Genomic DNA, 21,628 nt, shown 5'->3' on the forward strand with positions numbered 1-21,628 from the left:
GTGGCTTTATTTTAACCTCTTTTTTTATTTTTATCTTTACTTTTTGAGACAGGTTTTTTGTCTATCTTTGTCCTGGAATAACTCTGTAGACCAGGCTGTCCTTGAATTTATAGAGTTTCAGTGTCTCTGCCTCCCCAGTGCTGGGATTAAAGGCGTGTGCTACCACACCTTGAATTCAGAGATCTGTCTGTCTCTGCCTCCCAGGCATTGGGATTAAAGGTGTGCACTATCACACCTTGAAGTCATAGAGGTCAATCTACCTCTACCCCTTGAAGTCACAGAGGTCAATATGCCTCTGCCTCCCAGGCATTGGGATTAAAGGTGTGTACCACCATATCCAACTACTCCCTTTTTTCTTTTTTTATTTATAAGAACTTTAATCTTTAGCCTGCATATATTTTTAACACATGGTAAACCATTTAGGGGTTGCAATATGGAGAGCCATGGCTTTGACGGCTAGATCCAGCCCATTTCTTTACAGCCTCGTGGCAGAGGATCGCAAGAGCCATTTTTATTGCCACATATCTGTGGCGGTTCAAGGTCCCTGCCAGTAAGCAAGCTGTAGCATTCGGCTCACAGACCATATTCAGTCGGACTGCCTGCCTGAAAGAGTCAGAAATTGCCCCGGCAGGACAGCCCAGAAAGCTGGCATTTTAAAACAGTGCAGCTTTTTTCCTTCTACGGCTGAAAACCGAAAAGCATGTGTTCAGTTTTTCACCAACACCGTGTAAGTGTTTCATGGCAGGACCTCTTAATGAGCTACAAAGTTTTGCAGCTAAAGCTGAGTCAGGAAGCCTCTCTTAGACGAGAGCATTTGCTTGCCTCTAGCAAGCAGAGCAGACCTGAGAAATTGCTGCTACGAAGAAACCATGCATAATGCTGTTATTTTGTTCTAGAAATACTTTCCAAGCTGTCTTAGGCTTTATGTAGATACAGCTGTCCACACGTTGGAGCCATATGTAACATGAGGGGGCCGGCTTGTTGGGGTATCTTTTCTGCCCGGTACCCCACATTCGGCAACTCGCAACAAAAATCACACACAAGACTCCATAAGATTATAAACTGATTGGCCCATTAGGTCAGGCTTCTTATTAGCTCTTATAACTTATGTTACCCCATTATCCTTATCTATGTTAGCACATGGCTCCATACCTTTCTCAGCAGGGCAGGTTCCATGCTGCCTCTTCAATGGTCTGCGCAGGAATGGCTAAGGGGAACCTCCCTGCTTCCTAGAATTCTCCTGTTCTCATTGCATCACCTCTACTTCCTGTCTGGTGTTCCCGCCTATACTGCCTGCCTGGCCAATCAGCGTTTTATTAAAATATGATTGACAGAATACAGACAATTCTCCCACATCATCATTAGATTTTCTTTTTTCTTTTTCTTTTAAATTACTTACTTTTATTTTATGTGTGAGTGTCTTGTCTCCCTGCATGTATGTCTGTGTACCACATGTGTGCCTGATGCCCATAGGAGCAGATGTTGTATCCCTTGGAACAGGAACTACAGATGGCTGTGAGCTGCCATGTGGGTTCTGAGAACTGAACCCAGGACATCTCTAAGAGTAGCCAGTGCTCTTAGTCCCTGAGCCATCTCTCCAGCCCCTAGATTTTATTTTTCTGATGCCCATAGGATAAGTTTTTAAAATAAAAAAGATGGAGAATTATCAATTAGGTTTTTAATAAATTGTAAATTAAGAAAAGAAATCTGGTGACAGTTACTTTAAGAAAACATACCAGCAGAGCAAGGAAACAAAAGTTAAAAGGGATGAATCTTTAACTTACTGGAAAATTAAAATTAAAATTTCTTAGAAAGACATGCCTATGAAAAGTGGCATAGCACACACTACATGGCTTGAATAATTTACTCAACTTCTCTGTGCCTGAGTATTATCATCTGGGTAATTAGAACAATAGGATTTTCATACTAAGGTCATGATAAAGATTGTATATGCTAACATAGATGAAGCTCTGTGAACAAGGCTTGATGGAGTGGGAAAGGCATGTGTGCATGTTAAGGATGCAAGAATGCTGGTAATAACTCGTAACTACTTTGGTTAGTGATTTGTTTGTGAGGGTCAAACCTATTCATAGTCACAGAAGTTCACAGTCCTGATCCCTGGTAATGTAGCAAGGTGTGACTGCAGGAAATTCCAAGTTTTCTACTAGTATTCTCACTTTGCGTTGATTTCACTGCTAATTGGCATTTTAACAGAGGAGAATATTTTGGTAAAGGAGTATAGAACTCAAGAGAACTGTTTTTTTTTAAAGACTTTTTAAAGTAATTTTAAGACCTCATAAAGCACTTTGATGGATTTTGTTGAAAAGTGTTTCTTTTATTTATTCACTAAGAATTACCAGGTGCCTAACATTGCTCCTGGGCAAAATGGAGTGATGTAGATACATGGATCAGAGGGGAGGAGAAAGAGAAAAGAGTTGCTTAACCTAGAATGTGTATGAATACATGTGTGCATTCATGTGTCTCTAGTCTATACCAGAAAAACCCCAGGGCTTTGAAGGAAGAACATAACAATTAGCACATCCTTGGGGTGTGTGTCAAGCCACATGCTAATCAGCTGATGCAGTATTGCTGCCAAGCCACCTGAAGCTTAACTGAACAGGGAGATGCAGAGATTTATATGAATCACCTGTGTTGATGACTGAGAACACTAATGTGTTCACATGCTCCAGCCTCTGCTCTTAGAGGGCAGAGCTCACATCAGTGTCCCTGAAGTACTTGTAAATCTTCTCACTTTTCTCTGCATGCCTAGTATAGCTATACATGCCTAGTAGAGCTGTGAAAATGAATTAGGAAGGATTAACGAAACTAGATAACTGGGCTTCCTAAAATGTGATTTCTTTTCTCATGAGGTGATGGTGTGATACTTCTTTTACAGGACTGAATTGCAACTGCAGAAGCAATAAATGACTCTTTAAAGATGCCACAGGACTGCAGAAAAATGAAGGGGAACCTAGAAAGGATGATGAAGTGAGAAAAATGTTTTTCCCAAGGACAAGAAGTATGTCTATATTTTAACAAAATTCTTACTATGTCAATTACAAGACTGTAATGCCTGAGTTGTTACAGCCATATTTAGTTTTTATTACTGTGAAACATTTTTTTAATTAAAAAGTTTTATTTTATGGTGGGGTGATAGTAGTGGTGGTAAGTTTCATGTAGCTTTAGCCTCCTCCTCCCTCCAAGTGCAGTATGCATAGCTATTGGTTATTTTTTATTTTTATTTTTAAAAATTTTTATTCTCTCACATATTACATTTCGACTGCAGTTTCCACTCCCTCCCCTCCCCCAAGTCTCTCCCTCCCATCTCCCCTCTGCTCCTGCTCCACCATCACCCCACTCCCATTCTCCTCAGAAAAGTACAAGTCTTCCAGGGACATCAACCAAACACAGAATAACAAGCTAGACTAAGATCAGACACATACCATCGCATCAAAACTGGATGTGGCAACCCAGTAGGGGTAAAAGGGACCCACAAGCAGGCAAAAGAGTCAGAGACAACTCCTGTTGCCACTATTAGGAATCCCACAAGAACAACAAACTACTCAGTCATAACATATATGCAGAGGACCTAAGTCAGACCCCTACTGGTTCCCATGAGTCCTGATCAGTTGATTCTATGGGCCCTGTTCTTGTGGTGTCCCTGATCCTCTGGTTCCTCCGATCTTTCCTCCCCGTTCTTTGCAGAACTCCCCAAGCTCCTCCTAATATTTGGGGGTGGGGCTCTGCCTCTGCTCCCATCAGTTGCTGCATGAAGTCTCTCTGGTCTCTTTTATGATGGTTCTGCTAGGCTCTGGTCCCAGAACACTCTGCAGGCAGGACAAAGTATAGGTCAAAGGTTTTGTGGCTCAGTTGGTGTCCCAGTATCTCCACTTGAAGCCTTGCCTGGTTACAGAAAATGGCCAGATCAGGCTCCATGTCCCCTAGGAGTCTTGGCTAGGTTTACTCTGGTAGATTCCATGGAACTTTCCTTGCACTAGGTTTCTACCTTGCCCCTAAAATGCTCCCCCAATTCCAGTTGTTTCTATCAGTATTTTCTCCCAGCTCACCTGATCCCTCCTGTTCCCAATCCCACCTGCACCCAGTCCACCATGGACATCTGTTCTATTTCTCCTTCCCAGAGATATCCTTACATCACCCATAAGCCCTCATTACTTAGCCTTTCTAGGTTTGTGGATTGTAGCATTGTTATTTTTTACTTTACAGCTAATATCTATTTATAAGTGAGTACATATTATGTTTCTCTTTCTGGATTTGGGTTACCTCACTCGGTGTGATTTTTTTTTCCTCTCATTTTATCCATTTGCCTGCAAATTTCATGATGCCATTATTTTTAACAACTGCCATTGTATAAATGAACATTTTCTTTCTTTTTTTTTTTTAAAAAATGAACATTTTCTTTATCCATTCTTTGGTTTAGGGATATCTAGGTTATTTTCAGTTTCTGGCTATTAGGAATAAAATAGTTTTAGACATAGTTGAGTAAGTGTCCTTGTGCTATAATTGCTCTGTTAAATATACTGTACTATATTAGATACTAACATTGGGGAGGCTACAACAGGAATGTATGGAAATGGAACTATTGTAACTTTCAAAAGGCCTAAAATTTGATCAAAAAAGTTTAGAAAAAAGAAGCCTATATAAGATTTTTTTAAGTAAAAGTTCTGTGTCTTTGTCTTCTTCATCTTTTAAGTGAAAATTTATTATGAGGTTAGAGGACCTGTTTGGTCCTTAGTAGAAACTGGCTGAAGAATATGAAAGAAAGTTTAGGACTGAATCCTTGTCAGTAACAGTAGATGCTACCAGTAACTTTCCATGGACTTGCCTCTAGGCTCATTTCTAACCCATTTCATTTTCTAGACCCTTTTAAAGGGTTAGTAATGAAAAGCCATGCTGATAAGAAATATCTCTAAATATTTTATAGAGCAAAGTGATCATGAATTTAGTCATTATAAGATAATGCACCTAATAGAAAAAAATTCCAAGCCACACTTACACAGAACCGTGAGTTCCAAGACCTCTTTCAGCTTCATGGAATTCTCTGAATATTGTGTTTGCTGCTGAGATCAAGATGACTTGAAAACTAGAGCATATTCATGCAGAAGTGACAAGACACTGTCTTCTGGAAGCTTAGGAAGTCCCTCCTTTGCTGTTGGGAAGTAACTAAACTAAATCACTATATATAGAAAAATCTGAAAAGCCAGGGGTCTATAAAATATTTACGTCATGGTCTAGATGGAGAGCAGCCTAGGAGTCTGTGTGGAGTCTTGGATTTGGGGAAGAGGGGTCTATCAGAACATCTGGTTTATCCATGAGAAGAGAAAAGTCAGACCCAGGGCAAACATTCTGGCTTCTGTGAAGTTGAGCATGCTAGATATACAGGTTGAAGATCTTAAGGCGTTTTGAATTTGTTTCTGAGGCAGCAGCCTAGCAGAAATTCTGTTTCCCAGAGGTTCTGGGTAAGTGACATAACAATGAGGCTCCAAGAAATCATATCTCCTCTCATAGTTGAGGGGTCTACTTTGTTTCCTTGAGTTTACTTGTTTAGCCAGTTCTTCCCTACGTAGTTGTGACTTGATTAATCTCTTGCTGAACTAAAAGAAAAGAATCTGGACTTAAGAAAGCTGAATTAGACATACTTGGTTGAATTGGTGTTTTGTGAGCTATAGTTCCATGCCAGGCACTGTGTTAGGTCCTGTTAATACAGCAGCAAGTAAGCTCGTCATAGTCCTGTCCTCATGGGGTTCACAAGCAATGAAACTGTTCCTCCTAACTTGTATCAGCCAGCTCATCTGCCTTCCTTAGAAGTGCCCTGGATGGCTATAAATGTGTTTTTTATTTAATACTAAAATGAACTATTGTTTTAACTTCCTTCTAGGAACATTGGAAAGATCCTTTCATGTATAGTCTGAGTTATATAATTTTGAAGCAACATTTGGTTCTTTGATCATAAAACCAGCCCTTATCCTGACTGCTCCCTTCAGACTATGATGTTAAAGATATTAGTGGATTTGCTCAGTGCATATGACAATCCAAAATGTGTTTACTAAGGTCCAGCGAGGTCTAAGAGGCAGTGTGGCCAGCTGATAGCATCCAGAGGGAGCCAGCTTCTCCCTGTTGCTGTGTGGACATTTCTCTCTTCCTGGATTAAATCTCCTGGGTCAGATTCCAAGCTGTGACCTCACTCAAAGCAGTGAACCAACTAGAGTAGTACTGCCAACCCGATTCCACAGCACTAATAGCCTCTTCCTGGGCCCTTCTGTTGGAGTCTTCTGGACCTTTTCATCTAGTAAAGCTATGCCCTCATATCTTGAGTTAGAAAACATGGATGTTACAAATTTTCAAAATCATGGATACAGTCAGAGACAGGTATTAAGACCCATTCTGTAATCCTAGCACTCCATACTTTAGAAGCTGAAGCAGGAAGAAAAATCAAGAATCCATCACTGATTGACATAGTTTGCAGTTCTGTTAAGTGTTGTTGAAGGAGGCTGCTTGCCTGCTTGTTCATTTCCTGGCCACCCAGACCCCTGAAATAATCACACAGAAACTGTATTAATTAAATCACTGCTTGGCCCATTAGCTCTAGCTTCTTAATGGCTAACTCTTACGTATTAATTTAACCCACTTCTATTAATCTGTGTATCGCCACATTGCTGTGGCTTACTGGCTAAAGTTCCATCTGGCTCTGGAGGGGCTACATGGCTTCTCTCTGACTCCGCCTCCTTTCTCCCAGCATTTACGTCCATCTTCCTTGCCTACCTAAGTTCTGCCCGGCTATAGGTCCAAAGCAGTTTCTTTATTTATTAATGGTAATCACAGCATACAGAGGGAAATACCACATCCAGAGTGTTTTAATCAATGGTCGTTCTTTCCAATTAGTTTTTCAGGGCAAAGCTCATCAGTATATCAGTTGAGCTTTGACCCACTCCTCTTGTCAGCAGTGAATCTGATAGCCCACCTTGGCTTGTGAGGTTCTAAGAGCTATTGTCATGCCATCCTGCAAGCCCTGGTTCTCCAATCACCATCCTCCCTGTGAAGTATTCTTTGGCTCTTTCACCAACCCCCCATCTTTGGGGTTTTTTAAGCATAATTTCATGTAACCATCTTTGGCCTCAAACTCACTGTATAGCCTAGGCTGACCTTGAACTCATGCTTCTACTTCTGAAGTGTTAGGATTACAGGTGTGTGCCACCATTCCTGATTCTGGCCTTCTTTACCCCATATGCCTCTCCCTTGAGTTTTCCAAACCTAGTATAGTGCCTCTCCTGGAGCACACACCATAGGTGACAGGTAAAAACCATGACTAACCAACATGGCCATCTCCTATCCTGACGTGACTGAGATGTTTACATTCATCTTTTTGTCCTCTGGTGCCCAGAATTTCTTAACATCAGTGCTTAACATTCTAGCTATCACCTAAACACTTTACATTTATTATTGTTTATCATAATAATGCTGTGAGAATAGCACATAATCTTGTTTCACAGATGAGAAAATGAGGCACAGAAAGGTTAAAGATTTTGCCTAAAACCACAAAGGGTTGGATTTGGAAGCCATGTATGAAGTTGGGATAGAGGTCTTTTAAGCACTACTTGGAATGTGTGTGGTAGTGCCCATGTTCTCCACTGTGTGACACATACCAGCAGCTAGTGTTTATGGAATATTGCTTATGTGCCAGGCACTGGGTTGTGTTATATATTACCTCACCCATTCTCACCATGAGGTACATACAATTATACTGTAGGTGAGGAAACTGAAGTTCAGAGGGGTTGGAGTTGAACAACATTGTGCTAGGCAATGTCCCAGTATGACCTAGTATGATTTAGTAGATGAATGAGTAAATGCATGAAAGCTATAGGAAAAGCTGTAAGAGGTAAAGTAAGGTGTATTGAGCACCTTCCATATTTTTCAGTATGATCTTTTTCTAACATCTTACTATAAAAACTTTCAAACTCATTGTAAAGTTGCAAGAATATAATGGTGAGAAACCATGTATCTACTTCTGTGTCTAACCTGTTATTATTTCTTCTCATGTACTTCTCACCCCATTTTTTCAACCATTTAACCATTGTGTTTTTGATTCATTCCCTCCCATGAGTATTTCTGTGCATATCATGAAGTAGAAGTCAGTGTTTGTTTATAGTCAGGTTTTTATATCTTGTGTTTATTTAAAGGGAGAGCTTTGCATGCCATGGCACATAAATGGAGGTCAGAAAACAACTTGTGTGAGATCTTGTCATAAAGAGAAGGAGCCCTTATAATTGCATGCTGAGATGTTTTTCTAATGACTGTTGTAAAAGGGGAGCAGGCTGCTTTTTGTCCTGCCCGGCTCCCGGTCGCCCAGCTAGCTTTACCCGAAATAATTACATGGAAACTGTATTCCTTTAAACACTGCCTGGCCCATTAGTTCTAACCTTTTATTGGCTAACTCTCACATATTAGTTTAACCCATATCCATTAATGTGTATTGCCACTTGACTGTGGTTTGCCGGCATGAGTTTAACCAGTGTCTGTCTCAGAGAGGAGAGCCATGGCATCTGCCACACTTCCTTTCTTCCCAGCATTCTGTACTCTGCCCACATAAGGGCTGCCCTATCAAAAGGCATTCTCTTTATTCAACCAATGAAAGCAACACACAAAGAGAAGAAGGACCTCCTATGCATTTCCCCTTTTTCTGTTTAAACAAAAAGAAAGACTTTAATTTTAACATAGTAAAATTACATATAACAAAATAGTTATCAAGAAAGAATTACAGTCACAATATTTATATCTATTTTATCTTTTATCATAACAAAGAAAAACTATAGCTATCTATTCTTCAGCTCCATCAAAGACTTCAGAAGGATATAATATTACTTAAGTAAACAAGAAGCAACTTCTAAACTCTAGAAATGACAGAGACATCTCGCTTCCTTATAGACACCCAAAGGTTTTCTGTACCGTTGGGGCATCCATCTTCGACCTTCAGGCCCCTAGTATCCAGCAGACATTTCTATGAAGCAGGAAATTTCAAAGATAGTTCAGTCGCTTTCTTTTGTATCCTGCAGAATGTCTCATAGACTCTTTTATGAATCAGGAACTCCAAAAAACCATCTCACCTTTAGGCAAGTTCTGCAGTCCTCTCTCTGCAGGTTCTTTATGTCCAGTTTATGCAACAGTCCAGGCAAGAGCAGTTTCTTGCCCAAATGGCTAACAAACTCCATAAGTAGCTTCTCCGATGCCCATCTTCCTCTTGAAGTAGATTGGTGCTGACAGGAGCAGATGTGTCTCATTGTCATGAAAAGCCCTAAGTTATTAAAACATTAAATGCCATATTCTGTAGTCTTTGAAAGATATGAAGAATGCCTATTTAACTGAAATATATCTCTATATATCTAGAAAATCTAATTAACATGACTACAAGCTTGACAATTATCAATGATTATCCATTAACAACCTATATTTTCTAATTATACATTACATTTTTAAGTGAATTACACAATCACAATATCTTAATCAAGAGCAGAAATATACATATAACAAGATTGACCTTAAATTTATAACAACAAAGCAAAATTTATACCAATGCAAATTATTCATATCTATATCATATCCCCCTTTAAATGTAAAAGAACATTTATAAACAATATTTGGAAATATGGGCACAGTTATTTCTCTCCAAACTGCTTCCTGCTGTATGGGGGTGCTGTTAATCAGGTCTTTCATGGTGTATCCTGTGTGCTAGGTACATCTCAGTCATCAGTTGGGTGAAGTAATTTTCTGAAGGTGTTCAATGCACCCTTTCAGGAGGGCATGGTTTATCATACCATATTGGGATAGAAGCAATCCATAGGGTCTCATCCTCTGTGAAAACAAAAGAAGAACCTCTTTTCCAAAGCACCATATCCTCAGACCCAAATTTGTAAGTCATGATACCTTTAGAACATATATGCTGGTTCAGCTTAGCAGACCACACAATGAAATATCTTTCTGTATTTAACTCCTTTGCAGTCAAAAAATTCAAAGAAAACACAATAAATATAATCCAGACTGTGAATTTTCCATTTTTATGTGGCTTATTTTTATTTCTTTTAATCTATGACTATCTGTACTCTGTCTTTTTAAAGACTTTACCCCCCCCTTTTTTTAAGGCATTAACTTTATTCTCTATATTCTTTTTTTTTTCTCTCTCCTAAGCCTACGTATGTCTAATACTATGACCCATTTAGAAGTCTTTTATGTCTGAATCTGTCCTATTGCATTGTCTGTAATTCTTTACTGTCCAGGAACATTTTTGCTTTGTGCTTTTAAATTGCTAAGCACTTAAGAATCTAAGCTGTGACATTCCTAGGTCAAAAACAGGTACTGTGGGCTTGCCCTGCCTAGTTCAACGTGGCGGAGCCACTTGTGACTCTGAATCAGTTGTGCCTCTGAGCTACAGAGTGGTGGGCTGCTCTGGATATTGGCTCCACCTCTCTCCAATTTCAAAATGGAGGATGTACCATTTTCTGCTAGCTCTGGGGCTGACAGATAGGAGCCACACTCAGCACTTTAACTCTGAGACTGAGCAACACACAAAGAAAAGAAGGACCTACTACACCAAATGTCTGCTTTGGTATCAGTTGATTATATTTTTGCATTCAGGTTGTGATTTTCCTGGTTCTGGTTATGACCAGTGATTTTCACTGTTGTGAACAGTTTTTCTATAACATTGGGAGAATCTGAGTCTTATTTAAGTCTGCTGTTAAGTCACCCTGTTTAGGTTTAGCAGTCCCAGTGGATTGCAAACTCTTTGGTTTGCTTAGCTTCTGTGGTGTTGCTGGGGGAATCTTAAGTAAGAAGTTTCCCAAGGCCATGCTGCCTGGTGCCTGTATGTAGGAGAGGAGAGGTTTATGTCCCACTGGGATGAAGGGTACTTTTGGGGGACCCTGTAGAGAAGGTGAGGGTATTTCCCTAGACTAATTTATTGTCGGCTGATCCTGAAGTATCCTGCTAGTTGGTGTTGGCTTAGCATTGTCAATAGAGCTCCCATTTAGTCTTAGGTTGCCTTCTGTTGCTAGGTTGGGGATTGGGAAACTTTGAGCCTGCCACCTTTTTCTGTTGTATGATGGAGGGTTCTCATAACATGCACAGCTGTGTGTTGTTTCTGGGTTTTTAACCATTCACCTTCCTTCCTCTGTCTTTTCAACTTCCTTCAATTGACTCTTGTGTTGCTCCCATTGTACTGTAGAGGAGGTAGGTAAGATGTGAGCTCATGGGCTTATCTTTGTTGTCTGGCTCATGACACTATTCTGTTTGGCCATTCACCTTTTGGATAATATGATTATTTTGAATGGTTACAATTTTAAGCTTTATAAAGTGGGCAGGGGGCTTCTTGGGGAGGCTTTGCAGTAGCCTTAGGGTCTGAAAAGATTTCTTACTCCACAGGCCGGTGGAAGACTGTTTAATCAACTGTTTTCCCCTTGCTTGGCTGTTTGTGTTTTTCATGTCTGCTTTAAAAGCAGCCCTTCCTTGTTCTTACTCTTGATGAATAATACATGTGAGAGTTGAAAGTTAAGACAGACAAACTGTTAGTTTTGTAAGGGGCTTTTCTTAGCTTTTTGATCAATGTCATCTCCCTTTTGACAGGAATTTTATTTTAAATTCAACCATGCAAATTGTATCCATCAGTTAACTGTAAGATATTTAATTTTTATGTACATTTAAATTTATTTGAAAAACAATTTTTTATAAATGTGTTTTTTACATTCTTTTCTTTCAGATGAGGGATTTGAGGTCATCTCAGTTCTTCCACTGTAAATGCGCCTTTGAAAAATCAGAAATTGCTAACATTGGAAGTCAGGAACCATTTTATGTAGTTTACAATAGTAGTTTTGTACAAACGATTTCAGGTTAAAATTGCATACTATTTATTCCCACCCATTTCCTTTATTGGCTGTGACACACAGGAATTACGCCCATTGCTTAACTAACCTTTCTGACCTTTTGTTACTTGGCTATAAATTGACTTGGGTCTTTTGCAAAAACACTGGGGGGGGGATCTTTTTGTTAGAACCCAGCCAATTCCTGCTTCAGCGCAGAACAGTTTGTTCTCTTGAAGGAATGAGCCAGTTCAGTGAGCAGAAAAACACAGCCATAAACTGGCATCGGCAGGACCACGTTCATTCCACAGAGCAAAGGACTCATAAGAGAATGAGGTTTTGGGGAGAGAAACATGCTTTTGAGCTTCACTGATTTTATGTAAATGTAATTGACTTTCTAGAGTGAGTTGGGACCACTACATGAAAAGGATTTTCTTCCTGTGCTCTGGTGGACGTAACATTCTAACTATTTAAACAGGAGTATAGTGAAATTCTCTTTTGCTGTTCCACTGTCCCCTCAGACTATGTATGGCATGTTCTCCTACATTTCATCTGATCTGCCTGTCAGGATGGGAGCAGCTTCTGCTCAGCATACAGACATTCCATGACTGATTACATCTTGCAAGGCTGAATGATAGCCCATCCTTGAGGGAAAACATTGATGGCAGCCAGTGAATTAGAAGAAAACATGAAACATGCTTACACAACTGTGAGGCAGGTGTAGTGGTAACAGAAAGCACACAAATCCCAGTATGTCATATAGTGGATGATAGAAATAAGGGCATTTTAATAAGGTTTGGAGACTGTTTAGGAGTTTGCCAGATGGCCAGTGGGAAGGTTCTGGAGCAACCCTGGTTATTGCCTAGCGTGTTGTTCCCTGGAGTGTACTCAAGAAGTTTTCTTCCTTTAAAAAAAAAAGTTTCTGGTCAAATAGGAGTGGGTTTAAAGTTTGGGACCAATGACACAATCTGGGATTTGTGGTACTAGTAGAATTACACTCGGATCTGGTGAAGTAAGTAGGGAAGGGAGAGAAACTAGGAATGGCTAGGGACTGTGCACTATGCATCGCTGTCATGGCATGAGACAACCTAGATTTTCTCCTATAGGCAGTGAAGCTGTGAAATACCAGAAGTTGCAGATTGATTTGGGGCAGAATTGGATGAGAAAAAATAGGTTTGTGCTTACTAGACTAGAAATGTTAGGTTGGACCAAACTAAGTAAAGACCATGATGCCAGGCTGAAGTGATTCCTGCATGGAGTCACTAGAGACAGTGGTCTAAATTCTGGGAAGGCAAATATGGTTGTGACATAAAGAACTTCATGGGGAGGACGGGGCAGGTAGTGTAGATCGCTGAAGTCTTTGCAGCAAGCAAGAACAAGAGGACATTGCTTAGGGGCTGACCTTGGTGGAGAAGGAGTACAGGGAGGAAACAGGAGACAGGAAGTCTCCTAGGCTAACAACATGCTGTCAGTGACTCACACACACTGTCATGTCTAATGTAGTGAACTAAATGACGTCTACGCTTATATATTGTACCAATGAAAACTGGGATTTGGGAGTTTCAATACTTTCCCCAAACCCAAGTGGCCTGTATGAGGAAGCAGCCAAGTCAGAGTTGGAACTCAGTTTTATCTGACTCCAAATATAATGGTATGCCCATTCTTGGATGGGACTAGATACAGCTGAGCAGCCCAGTGTTGAACAAGTCTCAATATATATATTTGAGACAGGGCCATGCTCCTGGCTAATCTGGAACTTCATATGTTGACCATGCTGACCCCAAACTTTCAGTGATTCTCTTGCCTCTGCTTCTGCTTCCCCAGTGCTGTACTTACAGGCTTGCTTCAAAATGTCTAGTTTGTATACATTCTTTCTGGGAGTTTGCACCTATAAATAGTCATCTAGTAATACTTAGATGCTAGCATTAATGCTAATACAAGAAACATTTAGATTATCTGCTTTTTTATTCTTAAATATTATAATATAAAACAGCATGATTTTATTTCTTGAAATTTCACCCTTACGTAAGAATTGCTTTGGGAAAAGGCCCAATCAAACAGGCAAAATATGAATGTTACTGATAGACTGAATTTTATATTTTATTTTGCTTTGTATATGAGCATGTGTGTCACAGTGAGTATGCAGGTTAGCAGACCACTGTCCAGTTGGTTTTATCCTTCCACCATGTGTGCTTGGTTATCAAACTCAGGTAGGTCATCAGACTTGGTGGCAAACACCCTTACCCACTAAGCCATCTCACCAGCCCTAAAATATGTAAGTTTTAATGTTCAGTGTATGTGTAACAATTTATGAAAATAACACACTTTGGCCTTCAGAAACTGAAGAACCATTTAAGACTAACATGAATAGAAAGGATGTGGGATCACTGATTAATAAATACATGCACTAAGAGGGTTCAAAAAAACACAGTTTTCAGGTAACTGTATCTTAAAAGGGGGGATTATTCTGTAGAGCTCAGCTTTTGTCAACCCCAAGACAAATAAATAGTTCTCTGTTTGCTTCATTATTCCTTCAGTCATGATGACATAGATTCCAGGGTTAGATCCTAGGAGATAGACAGTAAAGAAGCAAAAGCAAACCTGGCAGAGCTGTAGCTGTAGCATAGTCTCCTGTTCAAAGTCTGGATTATATATAGCTCAGAAGTGGAAAGCCAATTCCGCTTTCCTCTAGTGGCCAGTGAGCATAGCAGGAGAGGCAGTTATGTAAGCAAGTGCTCATTGGTACTGCTGTAAATTCAGACAGCTGGGCCTCTGTGGTCCTTTGTCTACCTCAGTGTTAACTCTCATTTGCTCTCTTGATAGCTGTGAGGCTTGGTGCATGAGAGAACACTGGGAACAAGGAACCCCAACTGCAGCCTGACACTCTATTTCACGGCAGCTCACAGACCTGTACACAAGCAGTGCCAGTTCATGTGGCACAAAAGGCTTGTGGTGTACTGGAGTGAAAAGACACAGCAAGGAGAAACCCACTAAACAAGCTTGGGAGACTGGTCATACTGTGGGGTCCCTTAATTTGCACATTTGCTTCTTTGTACTTCTGTTATGAAAACCTGTTAATGTCTGTTCCATGTTTGGGTATTAAGTGATAGTGTCAACACTAGATGTAGTGACTTATGTAATGTGCCTTCCCCATATTGCTACTTGGTGAGCATTTGCAAATGTTCATTTCTCCTCCATTTACCTCTTCTCAGCCTTTGTCCCAGTTCTGCATCTTTTCTTTTTGCTGGGAAATATAGTCCCATTCATGAACTCCATCATTATATATCCAGTACCTCAAAATTCTCTCATCTTCTCCTTCTTCCTTTTTTTTCCTTTCTGCCTCCCAGGAGTATGTATCCACACTCCTTTTCTGCTGTTCCTGGGCAACAACAGGCTAAGGATGAGAGATGGGAGGAAGGAGCTAGCCTGAGAAGATAAGAGTGGATCACTCTCATAAGCATATCCTAGGTCAATAATCCTAATCCTGGTACCTTCAAATTTCCCAAATAGGTGTACGAGTCCCAGGCTCTTGACTCTACTGCAGCATTACCATGTCTTCTTTTCTTATATCACTTTACTTAAAAGACAAAAGAGAGGATTTGATTTTGCCAGGCTGCCTACTTCTCGAGTTGCCTTGAATAGGTATATATTGGGTTCTTTCTGAGGCTCCGTGTGCTTCCACATTGTCAGAGTCCACTTTGGAGGACTTTGGTGAGGGAGAACTCTTGCAGCAGCATTTGTTCACCTTCCTCTAGCTCTAGGCCTCTCCTTTCTCTTCACCTGCTCAGACCACCCCCATTTGGCCACCCTTTATCTGATACATCTTTTCCTAAAGAAATAATCATACCCTTGGGGCATTTGGGAGAGTCTCAAACCTTGATTGATTGTCACTACCTGGAGGTTATGGGAAGCTACTGATTTCTAATGGGTAGAGGTCAGGGATGTGATGACATACACTACAGTGTACAGTACAGCACCCTACTCCCAGATGTAGAGCTTCCTGTTCCTAATTTTTTATTAATAACAAGGTTGAGAAGCTCTGATTCCGGGTTTTTTGTGTCATCCTGCCTGCCTCTGTCACATTAATGAGATTTCTAACCTCAGCAGCTGCTCCTTTTCCCTGATGGTCTCACCTCCTTTAAGGCTTCCTTCATTTCTTACCCAGTCAGAGTGGGTCCTCCCTTAGGTTTCTACCTGCCTTGTCCACTCATTGCAGCCCTTCTCACTGTTGCTTTGATAGCCCCTCACAAAGACTTGTTCTTTTGAGAGCAGAATAATAGCTTGATCGGAATGCAGATTATTGTCCACCAAATTCAATATGCTGTTGTTATATAACGTTTATATATATAAAACAAAAATATTCCAAGGGCCCAAACCTTGGCATTAGAAGAGTAAGGGGGCACATTGAGGAAAGAGCAAAGGATTCATAGCTTATACTTTCCCTGACCTTTAGATTCCACATAGGAAGACAGTGACAATGTTGGCTTCCTCAGATTGTTTGAGACTATGAAAAGACATTAGCAATGAGCCTATCACATTCAAATGTGTTATAGAACTGGAAAATGAAGCCATGGTTCCAGATAGTAGATAATTAACAGACACAGAAAATGTCACTGTTTGTTATTGTCTAGTAGTAGTGACCTTGATTCCCGGTTGCTACCAAATAGTCAACCTAATGAGCGTGATCCCCTTTGCTATAGAAATACTAAAAAGTGTTAGTGTTGATGGAGATGGAAGAAGAGGGGATTGGTGGGTGGGGTGGGAATGGGAGATAAGGACTGGGAGGTGAGGATGGGGAAGGCTGTAGCTGTGATATAAAATAAATAGATGAACAATAAAAACAAAGTATTAGTGCTTTTCCTTACTCCATGGAAGCATGGGACACCAACCCCTATGTGACTAATGTTTTGTTTTATGACAGAATCTTACGCAGCCTGGGGTGATCTCAAGCTTCTAGCAGTATACTGCTAGAAGTCACTACACTCAGCTTGCCATTTCTTGTAGAAACATTTTTCCTTTCTTGGAATACTAAGACATTAAAAACATATCCTGAAGGTTAGGAGGTCTGCATTGACCTGAAGTTAGACCAAAGTCAATTGTTTTGTGAAATTGCTGAGGCATGAGAGAGAGACAGGTTATAGACCACTGGAATGGTATTACCTTTTATCCAGACAAATATTGAAATAAATTACCTTTTCTATAGCATTAGCAGGCTAGTCACAATTGATAACATAGTCAAAAAACATTTTCATATACTCTTAGAAAAAGGGATGTAACAATCATATAAACTTTTAAATCCCATCTAGCATTTATTCCGAGAATTTCAAAGTTAACCTCATTGGGGGTAGCTATATCTTTAGAACAGAGAGGAAGTCTGTGCATATGAGAGGAAGAGCTGATCTTTAAAAAGAACTTTAAAAATGCCTTAAAGCATATGAAATATTTATCTTCAACTTTATCAGTATCTTTTTTTAGGGTCAGAGTTCAGAGACAGATATGCCTGATGGTTAGGCATTAGCATCAACAGGGGTTACATGGCTACTAGAAACACATGGAGTACCTCCTCACCCTATTTGCTTCTTTGACTTCCCAGAGTAGATGCTACATCTCAGGACTTACTTCTGTACTAAAATATACTTTCTTGTACTATTTATTATTATAGGATGTTTGTTTTTCTCTTCTTGTCAGCCAGAAGTAACCTGTGCTGCGAGTTAAACATGTAAGCTTTGAAATCTGGGACAGTTACTTAGCTGTTGAAGCCTTAGCATCCCATTATGTAAAGCTGTGTTGATATCTAATTCCTGGCATTATTGTAAAGCTCAAGTCAAATGAGAAAACAAATATAAGGAAGTTGGTCAGGGCATACAGTGATTTTGTTTAGTGGTTGTTCTGCTTGAAGACAGGTACTTTGTTAGCTATGAATTCTTCCTTCATCTACCATATATCTTGGCATTGAGCTAAATATCCAGTAACACTAAAACTTTTTATTTGAAATAAGTGACAGATACATATATTTACACAGAAGTACCCATTGAAAGGATTGTCTGAAATAACAATAGTTTGAAACAATTGAGGTTGTGTTTTTAGTGTTTGAGTCTCATTTTTTATTAATTAATTAATTTATTTATTATGTATACAATATTCTTTTTGCGTGTATGCCTGCAGGCCAGAAGAGGGCACCAGACCTCATTACAGATGGTTGTGAGCCACCATGTGGTTGCTGGGAATTGAACTCAGGACCTTTGTGAGAGCAGGCAATGCTCTTAACCACTGAGCCATCTCTCCAGCCCTTGAGTCTTATTCTTAATAGGGAGTCTAAGATAGGCCAAGCCTTACCTTACAGATCCTAAGTGAGATCATTTGAAGGGAAGCATCTGGACCACATCACTTGAGCCATCTACTGAAACAGCATCACTTGATAACAGCCTACTGTCTGTTCCCTACCTTACATTCCCTAGAGAGCAATGCACACATGGCCATTGCATCCATTTCACTGTACCTCTGCTTGTTTTCTCTTACACTAGCTCCAGGGAATGCTTCTATTTGAGTGTCCCCCCCGAAGGAATTGCCTCTGTACAGACATAAATATTTATTAAATAATGAAAATAGTACCACTCAAAAGCATATTTCTTTCATTATTAGGACTCTGAGGGTCAAATTATGTACCAGGTGAAGGGTAGAGAACTTTCTAATTGTCTTTCTCACCACATCCCTCCTACCTCTCCTCTCTCTGCAGCTGCAAGACATGTTTGTTTTCATCTTCATAAGAAAAGGATTCGTCTCACTCCAAGCTTCATGCCTTGGGTCTTCATTACTTAATTAAATCATGTCACCCTACATGTTACTCCAGGTGAATTCAGTAGCACTAGTGCCAGAAGAAGATTTCAGGGCTGGATATGATCCAGAAATTCAGAAAGTTTGCTAAGGAGTTTGGGGGAAAAAAAAACACTCCTCAGTCTTGTAAGAGGTCTACCCCCCAAACCAACCTTTCTTCTGACCTAGATGTTGGGGGATATAAAGCCTGGGACAGTTGTTTGCTAGCCATGATTAGGGAAGCTACTCTTAGGATATGACTAACAAAATAGAAGCCTTTGTTTTTATCACAAAATTCTTAAATCAAACTGAAGCCACCCAACACTGAACTTTCTTTCATATGTATGCCAGAATCATCCCTTATTTTGGGCCATCTTAAATTGGGCTTCTTACTTGTGACTTGGAATCCATATGGTATTTGGTAGATATATAATCTTTAATTTTTAACAGGTCAGTGACTATAATCATGAAAAAGGAGCCTGGGGACTTGAAGGATTCCACTTTTGCAAGGCACAAATTGTTTGTGAGAACACATTTCTGCAAATTAATGACTTGCCTATATATTTTGATGCTTTTAAAGTTTGATTTTTTTTGTTTTATTATGAAACAAGATTTTACTCTTGGTTTCCCAAGAGGTGGTGTTACAGGCGAGCCTCCACACTTGGCTTTACTTGTTGTTTGGTTGATTAAATATAAACTTAGGTAAACCTACCAAACTTAGTTTTTTGTCATGTGTTTTTCACAGAGAACAAAAGTTAATGGCATTATGTAAGTTTCTACCAAAAAATGTTCATTATTTACTACTGTTCTACCAATATTCAGTATTCTCCATCAATAATTCTTAGCTCCCCCACCCTTTGTGCAAAATAGCTTTTTTTCCTCCACAGAGCCCAAATTTTGATACTGTACCAACCAAGGCTGTCTGGACACACAGAAGTGATCTAGTTGAACTCTTTTTCATTGTATCCCTATTAATAAAGTACTGCTAAGTTTGAGGAAAGACTTACAAGACAGCCTTGAACTCTCAACTTGTTCAAAACAAAATAGAAAAACCTTACCAACTCTGCTATTTCATGTCAGCAGTGACAAAGGCTTGCTGAGCGCCACACTGTCCTGGCCTGTGTGCTGTTTCTAGAATGCCAACTGGAAGGCCGGGCCAAGGTGGCCAGCTGGTCATGGAACACTTATTCTAAGACTGGGCAGTCCCTTTCTTGTGACATTGGAGTCAGAAACAAAATGGGCTTGCTGCCATCTATTCAAGTAGTGAGTGACCTATTTTTACAGTAATTGAGTTGGGTTTCTTTTTTCTCTCAGGAGGTAGGACTCTCACATTCTTTTGAGTACTCAAGAAGACACTTCCCTGCTAACCTCTTTGGCTTGGTGTTTTTCACTTTAACCTAGGTCACTCTGAACTGAAGAGAGTAATATCTGTCCCTTCTCTTCATTTGGAGGGTGGAAGATAGCTTATGAATATAAAATAGAGGGCTAGGAAAAGTTTTAGCCAAAAGCAGGATAGATGCTACTGAGAAAGAGCAAAGCAGGCCAACTAGACAGAGGGTGGTGTCTAGTTCACAGATGCTCCTGAAACCCTAGTCACATGTGTCAGCTATGGCTTAGCTTAGCCTTCAAGCTTTGCTTGAGCTCCATGTGTATAGTGTAATGGAGACATAAAACTTCATGCAAATCTTGTTGGGGAGGAAGTTTATACTAGAAAGTCAGAGGTAGGGTTGTCAGTGCAACAGAAATGGAGGACAGGCCTGGGATGAGGCTGCTGGTTGGACCACAGAAGGGCACTGAGAAGTATGTTGGAGAAATTCCTCCCCAGCCATGCTGTGTGCTTGCAGCTATTCTCTGCCTGTGGAACCAGAGCCTATCTAGGTCATGATTGTTATGTTGTTTGTCTCTTAGGCATATGCTGTGCTACTTGCAAGTTCATGTTCTCCAGGTCCTCTTCTTATGCCCCCTCCCAGGAGATGACTGGATAGGGCAAAGTGTGTTGCATGGTTCCATTCTCCCAAAGGTGACTAGTTGTTTTTAAACCTTGGTGATTTTACACCTAGAATAAAACATATCTCTCCTGCCTGTATAACTCCTTGTCATTCATTTGAGCTTGTTCTCTTAGGATATGAACTCTGCCTGATGCCCTGAGGGACACCTTGCTAATTGTTTTCTAGTATTGCCATTGTTTTTTCCTTTTCCATTAGCCTATAGAACTACGAGCTTCTGTTTTAACCTGTATCTGTTTCCCTCACAAAACTGTGACTATGTCATTTAGGACACATCATCTTCTTGGTAAGGTGAGTCACTTGAAAGAAGTGTGTATGTCATGAAAATGAACTTCCCATCTGATACCAAGATGACTAAAGATATGGAGAGGACTGTAAGAGATTATTTTTAGGAGCTGGAGAGATGGCTTAGCAGTTAATAGTACTTACTGCTCTTCCAGAAGATCTGGATTCAATTCCCAACACAGACATGGCTTCTAACAGCCTTCTGTAACTCCAATTCCAGGGGTCCAGCACCCTCTTCTGGCTTTCATGGGTACCAGGCATGAATGTGGTCACATACATACAGACAGACAAAAAACTCAAACACATAAAATAAAAATAAACATTTTTAAAAATAGTTCTTTCTTATTCATCTTGAGAAAGAGTCTACGTATCCCAGAGTGACCTTGAACTGATGATTCTTTAGCCTCAGTTTCCCAGTTGCTAGCATTTCAGATATATAGCACTTCACGTAGTTTGCAGAAGGTTCTTGGCTTATTTTTTGGCATTTTGAACTGGCTGAATGTCTCTTGTACTTAAAGATATGGGAAAAGTTTTGGAGCATATAGCTCAGGAAGATGTAAACCTAACCTATTGGTATTTGTGATGCAGGAAGTAGTCAGTTGCTTTGTTTGATGTCAGTTTGATAAAATCTAGAGTCATTTGGGAAGAGGGACTCTTGGTTGA

The 21,628-nt window shown here is 40.0% G+C and overlaps 1 protein-coding gene across 1 annotated transcript in view; it reads left to right on the forward strand.

Moving 5' to 3' along the window:
- Zhx3 (zinc fingers and homeoboxes 3) overlaps positions 1 to 21,628 on the forward strand; it is an 87,187-nt gene that overhangs the window by 40,042 nt on the left and 25,517 nt on the right. Inside the window, 1 exon segment of the mRNA XM_085697092.2 lies at positions 2,897 to 3,019. The gene's annotated coding sequence lies outside the window, so the exon portion shown is untranslated.

This window comes from Myodes glareolus, chromosome 10, assembly GCF_982192425.1.
Source record: "Myodes glareolus chromosome 10, mMyoGla1.1, whole genome shotgun sequence".
NCBI classification, from domain to species: Eukaryota; Metazoa; Chordata; class Mammalia; order Rodentia; family Cricetidae; genus Myodes; species Myodes glareolus.